Source organism: Plectropomus leopardus, chromosome 21, assembly GCF_008729295.1.
Source record: "Plectropomus leopardus isolate mb chromosome 21, YSFRI_Pleo_2.0, whole genome shotgun sequence".
In the NCBI taxonomy this organism is placed as follows: Eukaryota; Metazoa; Chordata; class Actinopteri; order Perciformes; family Serranidae; genus Plectropomus; species Plectropomus leopardus.
Window position 1 is genome coordinate 1,395,260 of NC_056483.1, and position 25,392 is coordinate 1,420,651.

General features: G+C 40.5%; 1 protein-coding gene across 1 annotated transcript in view; it reads left to right on the top strand.

The window, feature by feature from the left end:
• rnf152 (ring finger protein 152) overlaps nt 1-25,392 on the top strand; it is a 54,355-nt gene that overhangs the window by 23,854 nt on the left and 5,109 nt on the right. The window lies entirely within an intron of this gene.

Consider the following 25,392-nt stretch of genomic DNA (forward strand, 5'->3'; position numbering starts at 1 on the left):
AGTGGCGGAGAATGAATGAGGAGCGGGGAGCGGGGAAGCAAAAAAAAGAATGGAGGGAGTGATAGAACGAGAAGCGAAAAGGCCAGGGAGGGAGGATAAGCCATGTCTCCCTTGTCTTGACATTTCTCTCTGTCTCTCCTGGGAATGAATATCCCGATATAAATGTTCCAGCTGATGATGGAGTGGGACAGGAGGAAGAGGAGGAGGAGGAGATGGAGGCGGGGAGTGTTTGATGTGCATTAGTTATTACGCGCAGCAGAGTCGGCCTATAATTCGGTTTCAGGTTGATGTAATTAAAGGGTCCGGGCCTCAGCAGTTTTCTCTGGGCTAATTTGTTTAGGAAGCGCTGATTTCCCCCCCGCCGCCGGCTGCTGGTGACGATAGCGCTACAGTGACTCTGCTGACTGCTGTTGCTGGTGGTCATGGCAACAGGAGGGCCCACAGGTGTCCATACTGGTATCTGTGTCGAGCTGGCTGCTCCCTCAGTGGGCTGGATTTACAATTCGGCACTCGGCACCAGGTGCTGCTCGCTGGAAAAGAAGCTCACCTGAGTTTTGAGCCAGATGAGACATCTTGCTCGGATAAAGAGGCACTGTAATCACATTTAGACCTTATGTTAACATGTGAGCTGTGTCTGGGTGAAGAAGTAAAATTTGATTGATGGATACCACTACAAAGCCAGGGGCCATTTGGTGTAGCTGTTCACAGATTAGTCAAGATGTGGTGTTAGGTGTATTTTTAAACTTGAACAGGCCAGCTGTTTCCTCATGCTTTTAGATGTTGGTGGTTAATATGAGTTATTCTTATTGCGCTTATGCTGAAATCATTCATGTTTTTATCCAAAGCTTTCTGATAAAGAAACTCAATTTTGCACCTTTTTATACACTATTGCAGTGATACTCATAGGGTGCCAGGTGGCACTCCAGTCCTTTGGGCCCTAATTTGACACATGTTGAAAAATAACAAATATACTTTCAACACCATCTGTAAATGATCATTTAACATATGTGTGAAAGATGCATTTTAATACCAAAAGAAAATATCTGGCTGCACAAAATACAATTCACTTTTACAACTGCGCAAGTCAATGGTTTAATGTGAAAATAGAGCCACTTTATCAGCTTAAATCACAAAATGAGGCTCCGCAGTGAGTGTCTCATTCATTCCCGCTAAATGAGTCAACATGGATTCCCTCCAAATGAAATCCTGGCATGTGTTACGAACACATCTGTGCTCACAGGAAAGGGCGAGTTGGAATTAAAGCAGTTGTGATCGTCTCCGTCCAGAGAAATCTGGACTCGCCAGCGTCAGATGTGTCGCCTGTGTGCTTCGCGGGGTTTTCTTTTTGCTTTAAAGCTTCACAGATTGGACATGAACATGCTGTGTTGATTTTGATGTCACCTTGCAGGATTTCTTCGTATTGATGTTTCTTTATGAAAGTTGCCTCTCGCCGGAGTTGGAGCTGGCAGTTTGTGAAGTTCGGGTTTAAAGGCGATGATGAGATGATGAACATTTTTTAAGGCCTAAATTCTTTTACTTTTTGGAAAATGAACCTGATTTCTTTTCTAAAGCTCTGCCAAAAGTCTGGGATTATACCAACACAATTTCCCAGTTCTTACCAAGGCATTTTTTTTTCCCGAAGAAAATCATCAGTTTTCTAAGGTGCCCTTTGAAATTGCTGCCATTACCTGTCTGATAATTTAACCACTTTGTAGCATTAAGTCTGACAGTTGTGCCATGCCACACTGCAGCTTTTTGGGATTGGTTTTCTCCCCGAGGCGTTTGATAAAAAGCAAACGCTTTATCTGCATCCAGAGGCCTAACCTCGGCGGGTCGGGGACTGATCCTGCAGCTCTGCTTCCTCCCAGACAGCCGATGATAATCTGTCCACTCCTCGGGTGGCCCGAGTGAAAGCACGAGCTGGCTGTCGCATCAAACAAACCTCTCTCCCTGCCTTTCCTCCCCCTCTTTTCTTGGAAAGGAAATAATTTTTCAGCTTTGTTGCCAAGAAATTGGCGGGTGGTGAACAGTGGGCGGCTGAGGTTTGCGAGCTGCAGGTTTTGGTGATCATGGAAATCAGTGAGTGGCATCGCTGGTTTTTTCTTGATCTCTAAGAGGAAATAATCTTTTTCAGTGAGTTTGGTTTTGGTTTTTTTAAATCCCACAGGCAGAAATTTAAGGAATGACATCTACAGTTTGTCCACACTTGGCCTCAAAAATGAGTGTTTGCATCTCCTGTGGCGGTGTTTACTTAATACCGGACTAGGCGGGCTTTTCATGAATAATTATGCCCATTAGATCAAACTAAATCCCACTCTAGGAAGCAAAGACGGTTCCAGCATTTTCTGATTGAGATGGATTTGTAATTTTCTGGAATGAAATTCAGGTGTCTGTTTGGACATCACTACAGGAAGTGGTGTTAATGGGTGAGCTGGACGTTAAACCATCAGTGATGCTTGGCAGTTATAGACTCTGCATTTGGCAAACAGGAGTTCGCTTATTGCAGTTTACTGATGTTTTTTTGTGATTTCATTTGCATGTTATTTCATGGCGGATATACTGAAGGTTAAAGTGATAGTTGTGGATTGTTGAAGTGGGGCTGCGTGAGATATTTATGTGTAGTCAGAATATTACACACAATAGCTGTCACAGTATTTTCACCACTTCATCTCGCCATAAAACAGCCTTTTCCTTTGGTACCACATTTCTCATCTGCTGACAGTCAGAAAAAAACATCGTTTGGTGCCTAAACACCATGACAACACGTTTGTTTAGAGCTAAAAAGCTGCTTAAAACACAGCTATGGGTTGCTACAAAACACCCACATTTGGTGCCTAAAACGTCCCAGTGAGCCAGTTGAAAGCTGCAGAACATCTGAGGTCTGTTTTCAAGGTCAAGAAGGATCTTCCATCTTCACTGATGTCTGTCTTTTTCTGTCTATCCTTTTTTTTTTGACTATCTTACGACAATGGCAATGAAATCTCCTTTTTTTCCCCCCTTTGATCAGATGAGACCACATGATAAAAGTTGCTTTGTTGCAGAGTTCAGATGTGAGCGGCAAAGGTTTTTTTTGAGGGGGATGGATGAGCTAAAGAGAAAGATGAAGGCACTGCATGAGAGAATAATCGTGTCCATGTGCCTCTGAACTGCATGTGTGACGTCGGCATAATAAAGCTGCCATCATTATCAGCCCTGCAGATATGTGACCCATATCCAGCATGACTTGATCTGCATAACGTTGCTTCTCAGAAGTTCATTCATGCTCTCTTTCTTTCTTGTATTTTTTAGCACGCTGGGAATAGCCGAGGCAGTTTGTTTTCTGGTTGTACGTCTTTCCATCCGCCCGTTCTTGCTTCGAATTTGGCACAAATATTCACTTAGACTCAAGGATGGACCTATTAGTTTTTGGTTATCAACAGTCAAAGGTCAAGGTCACTGCAACCTCGTCTGTCTTATTCTTGTGAATCAGAAATCTCAAGAACACCTTGAGGGAATCTCTTTAAATTTGGCATAAACATTCACTTTAACTCATGGATGAACTGATTAGATTTTGTTCAATGTTCAATGGTCAAAGGTCAAGGTCACTGCGACCATGTCTCTCTGAGTTTAAGGTCATGGTGACCTTGCATCCATCTCATTGTTGTGAATGCATTATCTGAAGATGGCTTTGAGGAAATTTACTTGAATTTGGCACAAAAGTCCATTTGGACTTATTGATTAGACTTTGGTGGTTGAAGATCAAAGGTCAGGGTAACGTTGACCTCATAAAACATGTTTTTGGCCATAACTCAAGATGTCTCATAGGATGTAATGATAAAGTTCTGAAATTTAATGACCAAAAGATCAATAATGTTATGGCCATAACACAATGTCATATCTCGGGAGCAGAAATGGAGACATTTGGTCACATCCTGAGTTGGTGACACTAAACGGTGCTGATTGTAGAGATCTTCTGTGCATTTGTTTTTATTTTTAAAGCTCGATATATGTCGCTCTTTTAGGGTCATATTTTTCGTGGAGCTGGTCATAGTCCTTGGGCGCTCTGAGTTTTGTGCGTCTCGTGCTGTCAGCTTGTCTGTTGGCTTGTTGATTGAAACATGCCCTGAGTCTGACTCTTGTTGCCCGACTGATGACACACGATGCCAAGCGGCAGATTTATGACCTCTGTAGCACACCGACGCTCCTGCTGTGAAACTCCTCTCCCATCTGCTTCCTTTTTTATTTAATCCACTGGGGAGTCTGTGTATTTCGTTCGACATTGACCCTGTAAAACAGGATTTTTTCTCCCCCTCTGATGCTGGAGGCTGTTCATCTTTCACTTGCTGAGTTTGCATTGTGCACTTCATTGACTGCCTCCCATTGACTCTGTCTTTGTGTGTTTGTCTGGCCTTTTTTTTTTTTTTTTTTTTTTTACGACCATCACATCCGATGTCACTGGCATTGATTAACTCGGCGGGCCTCATCAGAGCTTGTTATCCTGTCAATTTTCTCACCAACTGCTCGAGTCATTAACATTTAGGTTACCATGCAAAATGCGACGCCAGGTGTTACTGTAGCTCATCTTGCTCACCGGAGTCCATCCACACCTGTGCTGCTGTCAGAGAACAGAGAGTGATGTGGAAATTTGATGGAAACCAAAACACTGTCAAAGCTTGCGTTATTTCTTTGGCAGCTGTGAGAGAGAATTTATTCAAAATGAGATTGCAAGTATGTAAATAATTCTTAGACATTACATACCTTTCCACAAATATGGATGCAGTATCTGTGACGTGCCTCAGAGGACGAACACTTTTTGAAGCCTGCAGTTTGAGTTTACGCTCAATAACATAACATAACATTTTGTCAGCCGCTCCAGGCAGAAAAACTCAAAATTTGGCTTCTGTGTGGAGCTAAACAAGGCTGAGTAAGTGGCAAAGCACCGCGGCTGAGACTGATGGACAGAGACAGCTGTCAGTCAAGCCGACACAGCACCGAACATAACACTCTTTAATCTTTAATGTAATTCATGATGCTGTAATCGTCAAAGTCAATGCCAAGATGCTCATTAAAAAATGTAAATGTCACTTGATGTGTAAGCTGCGTAATCTTTAAACATATTTGATTAGCAGTGCACGGCATTTCTGTGTTCTTGCACAAGTAGAAACAGGTTAAATGTTTTCCTTGCAGTTGCAAGTAACAATAATTTCTACTATTGATGATTCTGATAATTATTTTCTTGAGGAATTAATTGACTTCACAGACCAACGTGCTGCATTAATGCTAAGCATGTAATATTGGTGGCATCCTAACATAAATATCTTAAGATTGCTAATATTTGCCATGTAGCATGAAGTACCCTGTGCTTTTGTATACAGCATAAATTACCAAGAAAATTAGTTAAAAAAAAAAAAAGTACAAAAAAATTAACCTGAGAGAAATAAAACTAAAAATAAATAAAAAATATAAAATAAAGGGTTTAAGTAATTGTAAAAAACACATGAAGGCAGCACCAGAAAGGTGATGTCAATCCAGGTTTCAAAGAGTTAATGCCATCAGTCCTGTTGGGGTTGAATTTGGCTATACAGACCAAAAATCTTGCAGAAATCTGACAAAGTAAATCTGCCTTTACTGGCTTTAACACTAATTGCGACTGCTGTTTGGTCTGTAATGAAATTTTTCTGACAGCCTCTGCAGTGAATTTATCTTAAACACAATGCCTCTGTGTCACAGTGTGTGGGAGGAAGTGCTGGATTAAAACTGTTTGCATAATATCAACATGTTTCCTAACTCCTGCAGAGGGAAAGACAGCGTGTCCTTTGTCTGGACTCAGGTTTGGATGTTTGGGGCTACATGTTGTTGACCACCACAACAACAGCTTTCACTGTCAGCTGCGAGTCTGACGGCTTTGTGGAAACCAATTGCTTTCTGTTTTTACCTCGGGGCTCTCCGTGCTCGGCAGCAGAATCGGCTCAGAAGGGAATACTTTGAGGCTTTTCATTAGAGGTGAGGTTTGCAAGCATGTGCAGAAGGCCGTTGGGGATCTTTGCTTGAACACAGGTAGCCTTTCACATGTCTGGCCTCAGGAGACGCTGCTGAAGGTCAGGCGTGCCCGATGTGTGTGTACAGTGTGTGCGTCTGTGTGTTTTATGTTTGACATTTGTCTGTTTTTTTTTCGTGTTCTCGTGGCCGCAGGGCTCTTGAATCAGGAGTCATGTGAGTGCGGAGGTTCAAAGAGAGAGAGAGATGATGCTACGAGAGGAGAGAGCAGTGTTGGAGATGAAGAGGGAGGTAATCGCAGGTTCGTCAGCGATGGTGCGCGGTTCAAGGGCATCATTCAGCTCATGTGGATATGGAGACAATCATGCGAGGCTCTCTGGGTCTGTTCTCATTATCTGTCTTTCCACCCACTACAATCCTGTTCGCACCAGAAACTGCAAAAGATATCCATAGTAACATCGTAAAATGGCCTTTTTTATGTGTAAAAAAGAAGGGAAAACGCCAAGAAAATGTCCCCACATGTCCAACAGACAGCTTTTCAATCTGAGAGCAATTTTCTTCTGGTCTATTTCACTCTGAAATTGGAAGAAGGGGCCCTAACAAAGGAGCAGAAAGTGACATATCTGTTCAACTGACGTCTTTTTTGGCGGAGATGTGGCGCTGGAGCTTTTGCTCGAAGGAGTTCAGCTTCACGTTTGTCATGTTGATCAAAGAAATATGTCAAGATAAAAGTTGTTATTCCTGTAAGTGAGCACAAACGAGCACAACACTGGAGCCGTTTGGGTTTCTGAATGGTCTGTGATTTATTCAGTAACCGGGATTTACACTCTAAGAAGAAAGCTACTGTTTAAATGTCTTTTTATTAAATGTTGTTTTTAATTGTCCATGCTGATGATAGTTTTGGTTGATTATGTTTTGGGGTTGTCCATGAGTCCCATTTTTGGCACAAATGTCCACTTGGACACATGAACTTAGATTTTGGTGGTCAAAGGTCAAAGTCACTGTGACCATGTCTGTTTCATTTGTGTAAAGGTGAAATCGCAAAAACACCTTGAAAGGATTTCCTTAACTTTGGCACAAATGTTCACCTGGACTCAACGATGATGATGACAGCGTCCTAATCGAGGCATGCGCTTCTGCAACAGGAATAATGGTGGAATATTAATTTTCATTCACCGTGTAAACAGCTTAGCCGGGATATTTCCTTTTTCACAATAAGGGCAAAAAACGGAATAATTTGATGTGCACGTGAATGTTGTCGCTGGTATCAACATGAGCTCATTTCACTACATGAGACTAAAGGACTTTCTAAAAATGTTATTGTCAGATCGAGTATAGAAACAATTAGGCAATTATTGAGTAAGTGTTTTGACAGAATATTAATCAATCACAACTTTTATATCTTTATAAATTGAGTATCTTTGGCTTTATTGTGGATATTGGACCTTTTTCTGTCACTTTTACAAAACCAACTGCATCTAATTGAAATTAATAACTGATAAAACAATGCAGTCAGATCTGTCCATGAGGATGTGCAGGGGAGTTAAAGCGCAGCCTCAGCTGACCTCAGCGCGCTTGCAGATCACCGCTCCGACTCCCCGACAACCTCGAGGTAATGAACAACACCTGACGCTGCGACAAACACACACCCACCCACCCACACACACACGCACACAAAATGACAGACACCATCCGGCTTTAATCCTGACAAATTGCCACCACGGTTACTGCAGAGTCTCTTTCTAAAGCCCTTTATCTGCCTCGTCCGCCCATTCACCGGCGCACACAGGCTCCGAGATTCATTCTCCAATCTATATCCTCCCCAACAGGGCCCATTATCTTAAGTGAGTGTCGATAGGATGCTGAGAGGCGCTCTTTTTTTTTCTTCATGTACAAATGAGCTGCGGGAGTTATTTCAGAGCTTCCCTGTGTGTGTATATGTGTTCTGGCGTGAAACCCAGCTCGTGTAAGTGCTGATGAATAAGTGGCCTCGGTAATCTGCTGCACATTTTCCTCCGTATGTGCATATGTGTGTCAGTGCCGCGGGGCTTTGATGTCGCAGCTTCTGTTGTCATCTCTCATGTCGTTACCGGCGTCGCAAGGTCCCGCTCAGCTGTCAGACGCACCAACGCCGCGCTCCCTTTAAAGACTGCGAGCTTGCCAGCCGTGGATAAGGCATGTAGGAATATCAAAGCCTATTTATTTTGGCAACATGTGGGGACATTTTCTGGAGGATGATTGGAAGAGAAACTATAGAAAGCTGTCCTTTAAAGTGAGAATTAGTCAGCCAAGCTTCTTTCGAAGGGAGTTTTTTTTTTCTTCATAAAGAGCTAAAAACTGATTTGCAGCCTCCTATACATCACTGAGGACTGGGTCCTCATTTCAAAACCACCTCAGTGTTTCCACTTTGCTTTCCTCTGGAGAAAGAGCAGAGGTTTTAAGGCTGTTTGTGTGTACAGAGACTATGGTGAGAATAATCATGTGTTCACATGCAGGGGACGCACCCAAACACAGCTGGGACACGCCTGTTGTCCCCCCAGAGCTGCTGATGTACCGCTGTCTTAATCAGTTTGTTTGTGTTGTTGTGTGGTTTGATGAATCTGAACTAACTCTTTAAAACACAAAAGTCCCACAAAAATGCAGACTAACTGATTGAGGAAGTGGGAGACCAGTAGATGCATTTTTAGCACGGTTGAGTTACTGTTTTAGTCAGTACAGTCTGACTTTGAAGATAAGTTTCAATTTTAGTTCAGTTCCCCACCAGAAAGGCCGGTACGGGAAGTTTTAAGCCTGCGAATGGATAATTGAGACTAGGATGATGCTGCTCGAGTTGTGTGAGAGTTTAAATGTTTTTTATATGACTGATGACTTCAGTTTACAGAGATTGTTGATTTTCCTCACAAATTCAAAGCAACTTTGGTTGAGTAACATATGCAAATGGTCATTTGAGGAGTGAGATTTTCCCTTTTTTCCTGTTTTGTCTATTTGCATTTGTTAAGTTGCAGTTATGGGTTCGCAATATATCGAATATACTCGATGTATAGCAGCTAGTTCCACGAGCAATATATAAAATGACTATACTGCGAGCATCAAGTATAAATTGTCATATCATTTTTATACGGCACTGGCATTTCAGTTTCCTTCCTGCTCTTCTGCTCTTCTGCAGCTCTCTGCCTCTCACAGACACACACAAAAAGCAGGGCTTTTGCAGAGCTTCAGACCGTAACTATTTAGTCTCATTTAGTGACCATGGAGCACTACAGCGATTTGCAAATATTATTGACGTGAACTGGAGAGCGGTTAATTTGTTTCCAGCCTACAGAGAAGAAATCAATATGTTTAATTGCACTGCTGTAACAGTCTAACTTAATGAGTGGCAGTGTGAGCAGGTGAGGCGTGTGTTGGTATCTGCAGAGCTCCGATTTCGACTATTTAGTCAAATTTTGCGAGCACACAGTATCAGAGCGACTTGCAATTATTAGTGATTTATGAATTAGAAAGCTGTTAGATGTCTGCTCACCACGCCAATTTTGTATTTTAGTAGTTAACATTAGTTTAGAGGTGATTTAAAAATACTGAGATATCGTGTATCATGGTATAGCCTTAAAATATTGTGATATTATTTTAAAGCCATATTGTCTAGCCCTAGTTGCAGTGCATTGAGCTCTTGGGGCCGCTATACTTGGCAAATGGCAGTCCACTGCCTGTGAGGTCACCGCTGTAGAAAAGTAAATTAGCACGAGGCTGACAGCCAGCGCCTATAGTATCAGTTTGTGGTCCGTCCTGATGGATTTGTCTCAGTCAGTCAGAAGAGGACCCGACCCGTGACTCGGGAGCTACGTGCCAATCAGAGTATCGACCCATTTGTGTTTTCACCGGCCGGAGGTGTCCACGCTGACATCAGTCTCTATGAAATATTCCTCTCCTTGGCTGAGCGTCAAACGTGTCCTCAGCCTCGCCGCTGTCCGTCTCACTAAAAGAGATGAGGAGGGAGGGAGGGTGTGAAAATAGCCGGTGGAAGACATCACGGCCATTTCTCAAACTCAAAAGTGTAGTAGCAGGTGGCCCGGCAGCTGTCAACCTCACTCCTCGCTCCTGAAACACATACAGAAAGTACTTTACAGGCTTTTAACATTAATGTCGTCAGTTAGTTCTTAATTGTTCCTATATAATGTGTATATTTACATATGTATTTTACAACACAGCGAGCTTTTCTGTCCTTCCTCTGAAACTACAGCTGTTCCTTGGTGATGTCTGCTATCTACTTTCCTCAGTTTTCCTTCTTTAAAAAATTCAATTAAATAGAGGGATTAAATATTCTTAATTAGTTTATATACTCAAATGATTTGGGATTATAATAAAGTATTTTATCTTGTTTAAAAGATGGAATTAATAGAAAAAAATGAAGCTTTCTTATAAGGACACAAACACAAGACGAACTCCTCTCGCTGCTAAGAAGCACCAAAGATTGAAAATTATGGTGCAGTCTGAGGAGCAAAGTCGCTAGTTGATTATTAGGGACTGAAAATAATCATTCTTAGATAATATTGTAATTCTCTCTTGAACAAATCAGCATTAATGTTCGAAACTGTGTAATCTGAAGTGAGAGGGACATTTTATAGGCTACATTTGGAGTCAAACAAGGTAACAAGATTATTGGCTGATCTTAACTCGACTGTAATCCACCTGAGCCCTTTTGCAGCTTGATCTTTACTTAACCGAGTTAATTAACAGTTAACAAGTGTGCTATATGCTCCACCTAAAAGTCTGCTGAAAGTTTTATTCTGTGCACCATCAAGGCAGGTCGACAGAGTATTTTCCAAATTTTCTTTTTGACTTAAAAGATGTTACTTTCACTGCTGAAATGTCTCAGGGTAGCTAGTGCAATGCTATATATTTTGTTGCATAGTTGCATTATCGCAGCGTTTCCAACAACGCTCAAACTCGGAGACGAATTTCAGAGACAAACCAAATTTTTACAGAAAATCTTTTAGATTTTGTTTGAATTTTAGCTGTATACGTGATTGTAGGTAATCAGACAACAGGAAATTAAGTAATCTGAAAAACAAGCTGAGCAAATGTTAGCTCATCTTGGAGGAGACCTCTGTGGATAATTCGGCTCCGGGTAAAGACCTCCTGAACATCTGGATCTCAAGTAATCAGAGGAACAAGCCGAGTAAACATTAGCTGCAACTCAACTCCAGCCCAGTGCCAAACAGCACAGGAGATTTTTAAAGTGAAACTTCTTTATTCAGGATTTTACTGGTTTAAATCATCTGGTTTGTGTGTTTTTGAAAGGAAGCGATCCCCGTGGATAATTCTGCTCCCGCTAAAACCCTGCTGAACAATGAGTACTGAAGGAATCCTTTCCAGGAGAAAACGGACTTGACTGCATTTCTTATCTTTTTTCTTATTGTTTTGGTTGAGAGACCCATAGCATCATAATATTACATATTATTAAATGTCAGTGTCAGTTTCTCCCCCGATAGATGGCCAATATGGTCAAAAATCATCTATGACAATACATGTGATTTGATGTTGCAGTATTGATAATATATGAGATATAGCACATATTCTGAAAAATTAATTGAGAGTGGATTAAATAACCGAACAGGATTGCCTGTGTGGTTAATCCAGCAAAATAATTAACTGGAAAATCAAAGTTCTTCATGTCGGTGATGCAAAAAATAGAAAAACATTTTTCATTGACCCAAAGAGGTAAATGTTTTATGTTTGGTTGTAAAATCTGAAATTTTCTGTCTGTAGTCATATCGCCCAACCATAAAATGAATCAAAGCAGAGTCCAGAGCACATGTTTTTTTTTTTTCTCTCTTTCTGACTGAGACCGAGCTGTCTCTTTTTTGGATTTTCCATCCGTCCAAATTGACAGATTTTGGATTTTGCAGAATGGAGCAAAAAAAAAAGGAGATGAGCCAGAAATCACATTACATGTTTCTGTGAGGAGCTGAAGGACAAAAACAAACCTGTTGTTGTTGTTGTTGTTGTTGTTGTTATCGATGCCAAACAGAGAGCGTCAAAGCAGCAGGCATGTCCTCTGTGGGAAGACATCCCAAGTTGTCAACTCAAATTACCAGTTATGTGAATAAAAAGAAAGTGGAAGTAAGTTCACTTCTTTTTTCATGACGCGACAGAAAAAGCATGGAAATCAACAGAGATTAATTAGGAATCAGTTTTTGAGCGAATTATAGCACCGTAAACCAAAATCTAATTGAATTATGAGGCGATAAGGTATTTACAGCCTTGAAAGACGTCTTTCGCATCCTCAGATTGAGCGTCTGCTCTACATACTAATCATGTATTGTGTGAGTGTGCTCAGATAAAGACTGCTTACATCCTCTTACTGCGGCTGATCTCTGATGGAAAAGTAAGCGGGCTAATTGTTTATTCTCTCTGCTGATTCCTGTGTCCTTTTAATGACTGCAGGCAGACTGTTGACACAGTATGGATTACTGGACACACAGCCTGTCATTGATAGAGGATACTGCAGCTTGTTGCGGCCGTGCATTTCGAAAATCTCATTTTAAATGTGACTATTATTTGGAGGTGAGACTTTCCATCAGCCTCCAGCTCTGTTGGACCACTTGAACCTCCTCAGTCCTTTTCATGTTGCTCTGAATGATATTCCTGTGTGTAATTGGCCTTTTAAACATAATTGTATTCAGTGAAAAGTAGCTGTAATGCATCGGGCTTAGCGGGGTTTCAACATGATCGGAGCTAATGGCAATAACATCAGTCCTAAATTAAAATAATCCACCGTTTAAATATGACTTATGAAAGGGAGGAAATGAATGCATGAAGGTTAAACCCGCTATTGCATCATATGTGCCTCTTATGTGAAAGCTCTGGGACATTTTATACTGTATAATTTTTGAGTGTGAGGCATTTAAGAGTGTATAACAACGTGTCATTCTTGATTTAAAGATAACTTCACAGTTAGCAAAGTATTTTATAGAAAAATTACAAGTTTCCATTTTTTATGGGGGCCCAACTAACATTTTTCTCAGAATTGATTACTCTCTCAGTCTAAAAAAAATCACAAAATTGTGGAAAATACGTCTTTAAGCTGTCTAACCAACAGAAGGTGAGGTTAGGGTTAACCAATTATAGAAACGCTTCTGTAATTTAAAATAAAAATAAATAAAACAAAATAATTATTGACATATTGTTTCAGCTCTAGACTAAATACTTTATAAATGAATGTTGGTGGCATTATGTTTTGGGGTTGTCCGTCTGTCTCATTTTCAAGAACATCATGAGGACATTTCCTCAAATTTGGCACAAACGTCCACTTACTTAACGGTAATGCAGTCTTTTAAAACCAGGAAAAATTCAATTAGAAAATCCAAAATCTAGGAAGATATTGATATATTGATGTATTGCCAAACCCAAACCACAGTATGTTTTCAACTAATTTGACCTGTTTTCGCTGGGGAAATGCACTTTGCAGCAGGATGTGAAACATTGACAGAGTCTTAAGTCGTGTAAACAGGTGAAGAGACTGATGTCACAGGAGGAGTGACAGCCTGAGATGACCCACATTCACCCGGCGCAGACCTCGAGCTGCTGTGTGAAGACTGTCTGTTAAGAACAAAGGCTGAAGTACTAAAGTAGCACGTTGTTGCAATGGAGCCGCGGGGTGGAGGTCGGCTGGGCGGACGGATGAGTCAACAAAGACTGTGACTTTGATACGTTGGACCATTGGACTTCCTTTGTTTCCGACAGACAGAAAACATTTTGTTTTCACCATAAACTCAATCCTCTCATAACCTTAATCAAGTTGTTTTTGTGCCTAAACACAACGTTTGGATTTTAGACAGAGTCGTTCTGATACAGATGTCAGTATCCACTAAATGGTCATTGATGTCATGTTGTGAAACAGTGAATATAATGTCTAATAATGTCTTTAATATAATGTCTATAATGCCTTTAGGTAACTATATATATATATATATATATTATATATAATATATATATATATATATATATATATATATATATATATATATATATATATATTACCATCCAGCCAGTGGGAGCATTAAATCCGAAAATGGATAATTATTTGTATATTTTTTTAAATTGATATATATTAGCACTTTCTTAAATTAATTTTTTTTTTTTTTTACTTTTTTTGTGCTTTTTTCTGGTAATTTTGTTTTTACTTATTTCTCACTAATATTGGGGCCATTTATTGTTCAGTTTGCTCATCACCTTCTTCCCATGTTTTTGAAAGAAATGAAGTCAGTTCACACTGGTTTCAAAGGGTTAAACAGTAGCTTGAGTTTAACTGTGACCCACACACCAACAACAGTGGTGAGTTTTGTAACCTGCACTAAGACAACAGACTGTAGGTGTGTCTGACCCCGAGAGACGCTTCAGGTTGAGTGAATTATCAGTGTGACCCAGAGAAAACAGGTCTGAACACTTTTTCACCGCCTCCGGCCGCCGATATAAACAGAGAGGAGGACAGCTGTGCGTGTTTGCAGTGGACGCTGACGTGTTGTTGCCAGAGCTTGTCATGTTTTCTATCTAAAAGCAGGAATCTGTTGTTAACACATTGTTGGAAAAGAAAGCGTGTTTATGATTTTGGCGTCACAGCGAGTTTGTTCCAGTCTGGGTGAGTTGGTTTCAACCGTAAAAAAATCATAGTTTGTGGTCCAAAGCTTAGCAAAGTGTCAGTAATTATCATCGAACTACTGGAATTTGTGCAGTTTGTTGCAGCCTTTAAAACAGCCTTTAAAACACATTGAGATGTATTTTATTTTTTAAAAAAAAAAAAAAAAAAAGTCTGATTTGTGTTCAAATGTACAGTAAAGATTAAAGAGGTACACTGTAAAATCTGACAAGTTGATTTAACAGAACGCACAGATGAAGTTTAGTCAGACTAACTTGGTTTACTGAAGTTGCTAATACTTAAAAAGAACAAGGTGATTTCACTCATTTTTAAGTTGCAACAACTTAACAAAATCAAGTAAATACGGATAATCTTTAAGTCATTGTAACAATTAGATATAAAGTAAACATAAATTAAGATAATAGTTATGTTTACTTTCTTTTCCAAGATTATTTTCTTTTCAGCTGACGAAGGTATGAAATGGGGTTTTAAAACTTCGACAAACTGAAATACAGATATGTAATTAGCCTTCAAACTTTAAACTGTTTCTTGTCACTGTTTTCAGTATTTACTGCTGTCTGCATTTGTGAGGCAGTTTATTGCAGCAATAAATGTTTAGACCTCATTTGGATGGTATTCCAAGTAGCTCTGCGGTACACGCTCGAACGCAAATTGCTCCATAATTAAGACTTTAAATAAAATCAAGTTGTCAGAAAGCGTTAAAAGACACCAAAATAGGCAGTTTATTAAAAAAAAAAAAAAACTTCCTTGAGGGAGGCTTATCCTCGCTTTCCTCCAGCTTGTTACTGATTCTCTTCGCCTGACAACTTAGTTTTCCTCCTGGAAACACAGATGTGTGTGTGTGTGTGTGTGTGTGTGTGTGCGTGTGTGTGTGTGTGTGTGTGTGTGACAGAGATTGCTTTGTGGAGTCGCTGATGTCGCCCGCCTCATTTGTTTGGGTTCGCCCGTAATTAACGTGTCAAAGCGCCGCAGAAAGACACGGAGGTGTTAAGGGTGACGAGGTGACATGAAACGGTTTGAGGGCAACTCTAAAAACGCGCCGCGCCGTCACCGCGTCACTCCTACCACCTCTGGTCTCTTTCCCCGAGTACCTCGGAGCGAGGGTTTGACAAAACAGCGGAGATATGACAACGTCTGTCTCCTAGCAACATGCCAGATCTCCTGTCTGTGGTTCAAATTGACTGAGAGACTCTTGAAAGCGTTAGCTCGCAGCGTTGCCACCAGTGCGATAGATAGTCGAGGTTGAACAGAAGACGTGTGATGATGAATCTCTAATCGGGCTGTTTCTCAGCATCCAGGGAAAGTGTTTTTTATTTCTTTTTCCCACAACGTTTACCTGCTGAGCTTCTTCAAAACTCAAGCTGGGTCTTTGTCTCTGCGTAGCACGGTACCTGAACATGCACACAGACATCCGTGCACGCCCACACACACACACACACACACACACACACACACACACACACACACACACACCATGCTGCTCGCTGATGTGCGTATGATCTCATACTCAGTCGGGGGAGTACGGGTCGGGGTGCGTTCGCCGCCTGCTGAGTCACTTCGTGCCGAATAGACTCGAGCAGCTGCAAAAAGATGCACAATGTTAAAACCTGTCTTCTCCAGGAGTGATTCTTATTTACCGCCTCCCATCGGACTTAAAAAACACAAACGCAGACGCCGAGGCAGGCGAGCCTCGAGAAAACACATTTCACTGCTCCCGCTCTTTTCCAGAAAAGTCTGCGATTTTCAGACGTCTCTTTAGAGCAGAAATACTCCACATGCTTCGCCTGGGGGCCACTTTTGGCAGGAGGCCGCGGGCCAGTCGCAGCAGCCCCATACGCGTTTCTGAGATTTTAGGACATTTCTAGGATTTTAGGTTGTTGCTCTGTTTTTAAGACATTTCAGGGTTTAAGGATGTTTCAGGGATTTTGTTGGACAGTTCTAGGACTTTAAACATTTCTAAGATTTTAGGAGATTTCTAGCAATTTTTGGGGACATTTCTAGGTTTTTGGGACATAACTGGGATTGTAGGACATTTTAGGACATTTCAAGGATTTTAGAACATTTCAGGATATAAGTACATTTCTAGGATATTAGGAGATTTTTTAAATTTTTGGGTGTTTCTAAGATTTTAGGAGGTATATAGGATTTAAGGACATTGCTTGGATTTAGGACATCTCAAGGTTGAAATGACGTTTGTAGGATTTTTAGGACATTTTCAGGACGTTTCTCAGATTTTGGGACATTTCTAGGACATTTCTTGGATTTTAAGAATGTTTCCAGGATTTTAGTGCATTTCTGGGATTTAAGGACATTTCTGGGATTTTAGGACATTAGGGGCTTAGCTAGGACCTCTGTCAGGGATGTGGGGGATCCTCTGCTGGCACTTTCTTGATAATTAAGCTCTATTTTGATGCTGCTTTATATGCACTCTGGCACCTTCTGTACACTAAAAGTACAAAAACAAGTCCCAATGTGAATCACTTTATTTTTATTGGGAATTAGAAAATGGTTTGGGGGCCATAAGTTGAGTTTCACTGCTTTGGAGCCTCGGAGGATCTGAGCCCCGAGGTCTGTCCTTAGCAGCGACTTTTATCACCGTCTCTGTGGTGAACTCTTTATTTAATAAGAGAATCGAAGTCTTTCATTCCACAGCGGGATGTACTCCACTTGAAGAAATGAGACCTGCTCTTACAAAATGATTGCTGGCATGCGAGGGAAAAGCACATTATGGCCTGCAGTTAAAGTTATGAGTCATCTAAAGACCACTCTCACTTATGAGATGTTTTCAGGGGAGTCGCTTTTGTTTTTGTTGGAATTGGTTGAACTTTTCAGGGTTTTTATTGTCGAAACGGAGTGTTGACAGCGACATTGTCCCGCAGTTATTAATAGTTTTGAACTAATCCTCATTTACATAGTTTCCATAAGCAGCCTCGTAGCTTAATTAAAAGTGTCGGTGTTTGAAGTTTGGGCAGAGCCGCTGTGCTCGCCTTTATCTCAGGTCTTCAGGATCTTTATTTGAATCTGTAGATGGAGATCAGGCCTCCGGCTGCAGAAATCACGGCGTTCACCTCTTTTCATCTGCTTTGAAAATTGCACATTTTCTCCGTGTAGAAGATGCCTTTCATCAAAGAGCGCAGAGGGCCGGTGATTTGTTTTGCTGATGAGAGTTTTTGGACTCTGCGTGACCTCGCTGAGGGATGATGGGATCGTGTGTGGGAGCATCTGCAGAATGCGCTCACATGCATACAGGTGTGTGAGTCCACATGTACACACACACACACACACACACACACACACAGTACACTCATGCATATAAATCTCTAAAACAATTTAGATAGTGCAACTGTAAAGATGTAAAATATGATAAGAATATAGTTTCTGTATATTTGAAAACATTTGCAAGACAGATGTTGCAGGACTGTTGTTAGGTTTTTGCGCACCTCAAATTTAGTGGAAAAAAAGCCCAAATTTCACCTTTAAGGTCAAGATTTTGTTTTTCATAACTTTGAGAATTGGCAGATGAAAATTTAAAATGACTCTCTTCCCCTTCAGTTTTCATGGCAGAGCATTAAAAAAATACTCAAAGCTGACATTATTCTGATTTAAATTTTCATTGCATTGTTTTTTTAATGACAGACATGAAAGAACTGCATAAAATTTAAGATGAATTTGAAGATGGAAAATATGATAAAAAATATAGTTTTTGTATATCTGAATACATTTTTAAGCAAGAAGATGTAGGACTGTGGTGAGGTTTTTGGTACCTCAAATTTAATGAAAGTTCATGGATTTTTCATGTAAGGTTAAGATTTTATATTTAATAACGTTATATTTATATTTAATAATCAGAATTAAATAATAATTAAAAATGCATTTCTTCATCTATCAAAGCCTCTCTTCCCCTTCAGTTTTCATGGCAGAGTGTCAAAAAAAAAGAAACAAAACTCAGCTGAAATTACTGTGATTTAAATTTCCATTACATTTAATAACAGATGTTAAAGAAAATTTAGGGCAACTTTAAAGATGGAAAATGATGATGTGTGAGTTTGAGAACACTCGGACCAAAGATAATTCGATCAGCGCTGCCTCTGCTCTCTATTTTCTCAGGTGAATTTATTGTTGTTAACTCCAAAAAAGTCTCCTGTTGTCAAATATTGACTTTAGAGAATGAAACCAAACACCTGGAGCGATGCTCCGAACAAACACCGCTGTCCCCCGCTCACCTCCTCCCTCTGGGCGACATCTCAGTGGCGCAGGAGTCGGTGTCACACTCGGGCAGATCTGCGGGGCCTCGCTCATCCAGCAGCCTCGCCAGCTCTGACGCTCACTGGCTCCTCAAGCTGGAAATTGCCATAATGTGTCCTGCAGTGGTCGGCTGCACAGGCCTCTATCAGGGGCTCCATCTGTGCTGAGCACGAACACACACACACACATGCACACACTCACACACAATGCAGCACACATCAAAAAACAACAATTCACCATGAAAAGCATTCAGTTTAAGGTCACAGGAACTCATAAGTGATAAGTGAGCTTCTCATTCCTGAACCGTGAGCATTAATCTGCTGCTAGAACAGCCTCTACTCCAGATGTTCAAGTCCAGAACTGCAGAGATTTCATCCTGTTAGGCCACAAGAGCATTTGTGAGGTCCAACACCTGGCAGGTTTCCATTAACCCTCAAACTGAAATTGCAAATACAAAATACGTTTAGTGCAAACATGTTAATTTTGGAAAAAACTCCCCATTTTTAGCAAAAAGGTTTTTATGCATGCATGAGGTGGAATTGCAGGCTGTGCTTGTCAGTAGGAACTGGCTCCCATGATGCAGCAGGAGCTACAAGAGCTGTTATTGCATCACATAACTCTTCAAAAGTTGAGCGCATCATCATAAAGTTTTGAATCCACAAATCCTCTGTGAAATCGTGGACTACAGCTCCCAGAATTCCCTCATACGCATCCGCTCCCACGTATAAGGAGCGGTGGCCGGATGTAATCATCTCGCAAATGTGTTTTATCGACATTTTGAAAATATGGCTTCAGTTTTGCACAAATCTGTAATAAGTGACCTACAGATTGATGCAGAGATGTTTTTTGTGATAATTTTTGTCAAATTACTTGAAACTGGTTATAGTATAATTTTCTTGCTTTCTGTAGACCTCAGCTTACAGCTAAATGCCTAAAATCTCTCTTTTCTCTAAACTTTACTCTAATCTTAACTGTAACATTGAGACGTTTTTCTCAAGCAGACCTTTTGAAGCAGTGAGGAGCAGCGTATTTTTAACACATCCCTACCATAGGCTGTGACCTTAGTCAAGGACAGACGTCTCTGTCCTTCTCGCCTGTGCAGTTAACATGAAACGTATATGAAAAATGGGCTTTAGTTTAAGTTAATTGAGTTCTGGCTTTACAGACATAGATGGACTAAGGGGCATAAAAAGCAGCTGCTGTTGCCCTTTAGCCTCCGCAGCTCCTGCGCGACGACTTAAATGCACTCCACAAGAAATTTTGACTCCTGTCCAAAACGTGTGTTTGAGAAAATCGACAAACCAACTGCATGCAAATGCTGGCTCAGACGAGAACAAATTTCATTTGGCATGTTTTTTTTGTTCTGTAATATTTACGTCCTTGCAAAAATCCCATGCCTGAAACATGTAGAGATTAATCGACCAATCTGGTACCGTCTCAGCTTTTACTCGCTGGTGACAAACAAGAATATTGAGATTAATTTCATACTTTAGCGTGCGTAAGTGACAAGGCATTAGCATAAAATCTACATGCAGCACCTGCATGACAGCACGTTGCATTTATCTGTCATTTTGAAATGAGTGAATGTCGATTTGGGCGTAATGGAAAGAGCCACAAATGGCATGGACCGACGCCAAACGGAGCTGTTGAGTTTTATGGTTTCTGGCTTGTTGGAAAATGATAGGAAATGTGTTTGCTCCAATCAGTTTCTCTGCTGCTGTGATTGTTATTTGAGGAAGGAAAGAGTGTTAAACAATGTTTGGGAAATAAAGAAAGGTAGATTGGACGAGTGTTAACCCTTTGAAAGCTAGAGCAACATCACTTTGTACTGCTCTCAGATGCCTTAAACCAGTATTTAAACTTCTGAACCCCGAGCTCATTGCCTTCTTCCTATGTTTTTGAAGGAAATGAAGCCAATTCGCTCAGGTTTCAGAGGGTTAAATAATGGCTTTATGGACTCTGAATATCTGTTAAAATCTCACTCGGGTGAATTTTGGGCATTCGCCAAACATGATTTTTGCTGCTACAGAGTTCTCGGTCCTTTTTTTATTTGTTCGGTGGTTACAGACTTCTAAAAAGCTTGCCAACAGTGAAATTTTGTTGAATGTTCGGTCATAAGCCAAGGACCACTGAGTGTCACTCCATCAGTTTCTTCAAAGATTTTATTTTTATGACCAGATAAGGGCTGCGTCTTAAAAGTCCTCCAGCAAAGCGATAATCTGTGATGACTTGGGATGAGAATGTGTTGGCCATTTATGATTATGAAAGTATAGCAGTCTTAGTCCTCTTACTTTTTTCCAGAGCTTTCAACCACATCCTGAAAAACAAAGGATGGGATCTCTAAGCTATTAGTGGACTTAATTCCTATTTATTTAGTCAAAATACACTTCATAAAGTCAATTATAAACTTAAATGCTTAATAGTTAAATCATGTTTTTCTGGCGTATTTGTTAAAATGTAAATTTTCTGTTCAGCCGTAAAAAAGAAAACAGTATTGGCTATTAAATTGCGTGAAAAATCCTTTACATCCGAGGTAACTGCTTTGCACCTGCACCGACGTGAACACACTTCCCATAATGAAGCAGCATGCACATGCATTACATGAGCAGTTACATCACACTGTGCATCATCATCTCGCTGACATTTCGCTGGTTTAAACCTCCTAAGGGTTTGCAGATTAACAAGTTTCTCCTCTGCGCTGCTCTCACAGCCCACCTCCCCCCTGCTGCTTCCAGGTAGTTTATTATATCGAGCTGGGGGGAGCTGTGTGTGTGTAGTGTGTATATAAGAGTGTGTTTGTGCAATTCTGGCAGTGGCGGTTATTTTTAACTTCTGTCTGCGAGGACGAGTGCACTTTCTCCTCGGCTGATTGTGTGCGGAGGCCCTGAGGGATCGTGTGTGTGTGTGTGTGTGTGTATTTGTGTATTTTAGCTCAGTCCTGTGTGTGTCTTTTTCTGTTTGGTCACTCCCAGTGGACCACAGGCATGTCGGGGTGGTGGAGGCCATCGCGCGGTCACTCTGCATCATTACTAAGTCATACGTCCTTTCCCTTCTCCCCCTGATGACGCCACAAAAACACTCAGAATTATTAAAGAGTCACGCTTTCACATAAATAGAGCAGACTGAGAGGCGAAATCAAATCCTGAACTTAAAATGTTTCACCTGATTTGTGTCCAGATTTGTCTTCGAGTTAAGAATCTGAACCGGCTTGTTCAGGACGAATACATGCCCCTGGACCATTTTTTTTAGGAGGTTTTGATTTTGTTTCTATGTAGGTGTGATAGAAAATGGGTCACAAACTGAGCACTTGCTGGAAAGCCGGGTTGCCCTGGTTACAGCTCAGTTGAACCGATAAATCATATCGTTAAGTTGCAGCCGGGGTCGCTTCTCGAGCTCCTCAAGAGCAGATGTGCTATTTTCTCTGCAGTCAGGGAAAAGTTGACACTGGATTGTCGAGCTTTCATTGTTACTTCAGATGATCTCTTCCGTCTGAGTGACGACTGTGTCATCGTCCGGGCTGCGGCGAGCAGAAAACTGAAAACTAAATCCTCAGATATGACAGATCATGATACTTAATGACACTGAGTTTGTGCTGCATCAAGTCAATTAATTTGTTTGGCAGAAAATTAATCACCAGCTATTTCCATAAAGAATTAACTTATTTTCAAAGGAAAATTGCCAAAATTTTGATTTCTAAAGTGAATATTTGCTTGTTTAATTGATATTCGGTAATATTGAAAATTTTGGTTGAACAAAGCAGGCAATCGGTTCACTTTAACTTGAGCTTTTGGAAATTATAAGTTTTACTATATTCTGATATTCTTTGGACCAAACAATCATCTATAGATCAAAAAAAAATAATCAAAAGATACAAAAGAGAAAGTCACTCTCATTTACGGAGCTGTATGTAAACGGTTTGAAGTCAGTGCAGTTTTCATTGACAGCTGAAAGTTTAGATCAAAGCACCAACTCTGTGAGAGGACCCGAGTTTCAACATGCAGACCAATATATTGCAAATTCGGGTTGAAATTAAGTTATTTTTTTGCTTCTTCACAGTGTGATCAATAGGTCAGAGTTTACATTGAACCTGCGTACAAATCCCAGTTGTCTCAAATTAGTTATTTGTGGTATTTTAGACTATAAATAGAAAGATTTTCAACTTTCAAATGAAATATTAGACCCATTATTTCAAAATTGTCTCAACATTATTATTATTTTTTTATTTTATTTTTTTGATTGTTATTTCATGGGCCAGCATTAGCCTAATCGGATTACCATAAAATGAAAAAAAAAAAAACAAAAAAAAAAAAAAAAAAAATTTTTTGCTAAAATTTCTTTTTTTTTAGTCGTTTAAAAAAAAATAGATACCGTCCGAGCCTAATTGGTATCATCATTTTAAAAATAAAGAAGAAAAAAGATCTCTAAGAATTACATGTAAACAGCTCATTTTAATAAAAAAAACACTATTTCATTTAAAATACAACTTAATTTCTGGGGTTTTGATTTTTTCACAAAACGAACTTGTTGGAAATGCCGCCTCTTGTGATTTGATAATTACTGAGGCTAATATTGCCATTTACATTTTTTGTGGTTATTGTGCAGCTTTGTTCTGGTATTTCACGTGCAGAAGACAAGTGAAAAAGTGTTTGTGAAAAGTAAAGTCTGAGCGGGGAAAAGGGGAAGAAATTACTCAGTGAAAAGTATGAAGAATTGATGTAAAGCAGAGGAGGAAAAGCTTTTATAGTCAGAACGTAAGAAGGAAGAAGGAGGAAGGAGAGAGAGCGACTCGGTGTATGGGAATATTGAGCCACAAAGCATTTATGTCAGATCAAAGCTAATCCTTATCTTTGGGAAAAGGAGTCAGTAATACCCGGGGCTGTCTCGCCCCCTCAAGGGCAGCTCTCTTTCTCTGCTTCCCTCTCCCGTGTGCTCGTATTCCTCTCTCCTCACTTCTCCATAAAACTGCCAGGATTTTTCTGCACTTCTTTTTCCTCGACTTTGACTAGGTGACGGTGTGGAGAAACTAGGTCAGCAGGGGAGTGCAGAGCGAGGAGGCAGGAGGGGCGGGGAGGGGTCTGGCCTCCGGACCCTGGCTGGAGAGGGGTCTAGCTGGTGCTGCTGCTGCAGAGGAACATGAGGCTGAAGCAGACGATGCTGACGCCCACAGTGCCTGTAATTTAAGTGATAGTTTACCCAAAAATTAGAATTCAGTCATTATCTACTCACCCTAATGCTGATGGAAAGTCATGTGAAGTTTTATCGTCCACAAAACACTGCGGGAGGTTCACGGGGAAATGGCATTTCCCAAACAATTAAAGCAAATGGTACCAAGGATTCAAACATTAAAAAAAATACATAATAAAACCACAAAATGTCTATACCGCTCATTTGAAGTAATCAAAGTCCTGAAGCCCCAATGTGCCAAGTTGTTTTGAAAAACATCACTGGCAGCATGTTTTAAGTCTCGTTGTAGCCTGTAGTTCCTAGTGTGGGAGCTACGTTCATGTATGGCAGGAGCAACAATAGCTTGCAGTATCTGCAGGCCAGTGTTTACATGCTACCCAGAAGCCTCCCCCACACACAGTAGCTTTAAATCCAACAAAGGGACTTGTTGCTTGCTGCTAACTCCACAAGTCTCGCTCTTTGTGTGGGGGAGGCTTCTGGGTAGCATGTAAACACTTGCATGCAGATACTGCAAGCTCTTGTTGGTCTTGGACGAGCGAGCATATGTGAAAACTTCACATGGCTTTCCATGGGTATGAAGGTGAGTGTAAACTATCCCTTTAAGTATTTAAGGGTGTGAGAATACCTGGTTTTCTTTACAGCCTGAGGAATGCTTCTCCAACATGTTTAAACAGCAGTTTTAAAGCTATGCACAGGATATTTAGGTAGCCACTCAAGTAAATACTCAGGAGAATACAATCTTTCAGTTTTTTCTTTTTTTTTCTTTGCACGAGTTTAAGTTTTTTAATGTCAGTCTTTGCATTTTAGTTGTTAAAGGTTTTGGCACTCCTGCTTTCATATCTGCAAGAACTAGTGAAAGCTGTAGCAATGAAGGTCCTCCAGATTTTGCAGACTCTTTCTGTGATTGTTATGGCCTAAATTGCCTGATTTCTACAGCACCTATTTGAAAAATTTGCTATGCACGTTGCAGTGTTTTTAGGCATTTGTTTGTTTATAAGAAAAATTGAAGGCATCTTGTTCCACTGAGAATAAAACTGCACTGTTATGAGTCTGTGATTTATACTACACGAACATCATCACTAATCGTGCATGTTCAATCTGACTCACATTAAGTCTTTCAGTATTTGCAATAGATGTGGATGCAACAGCCTTTGTGATGGTGTTCATTTGTTGTGTTTCAGCCATTCTCAAAATGTGTTTTGTGGTAGAAACGTTTTTGTAAATTGAGGTTCTTTGTGTTCTACTGCAACAATTCACACGTAGCAAAAAGATGTTTACCTTCATTTTTGTGCTGAACATCAGACAATAGCTGTGCAAGGTCCTTAGCAGTA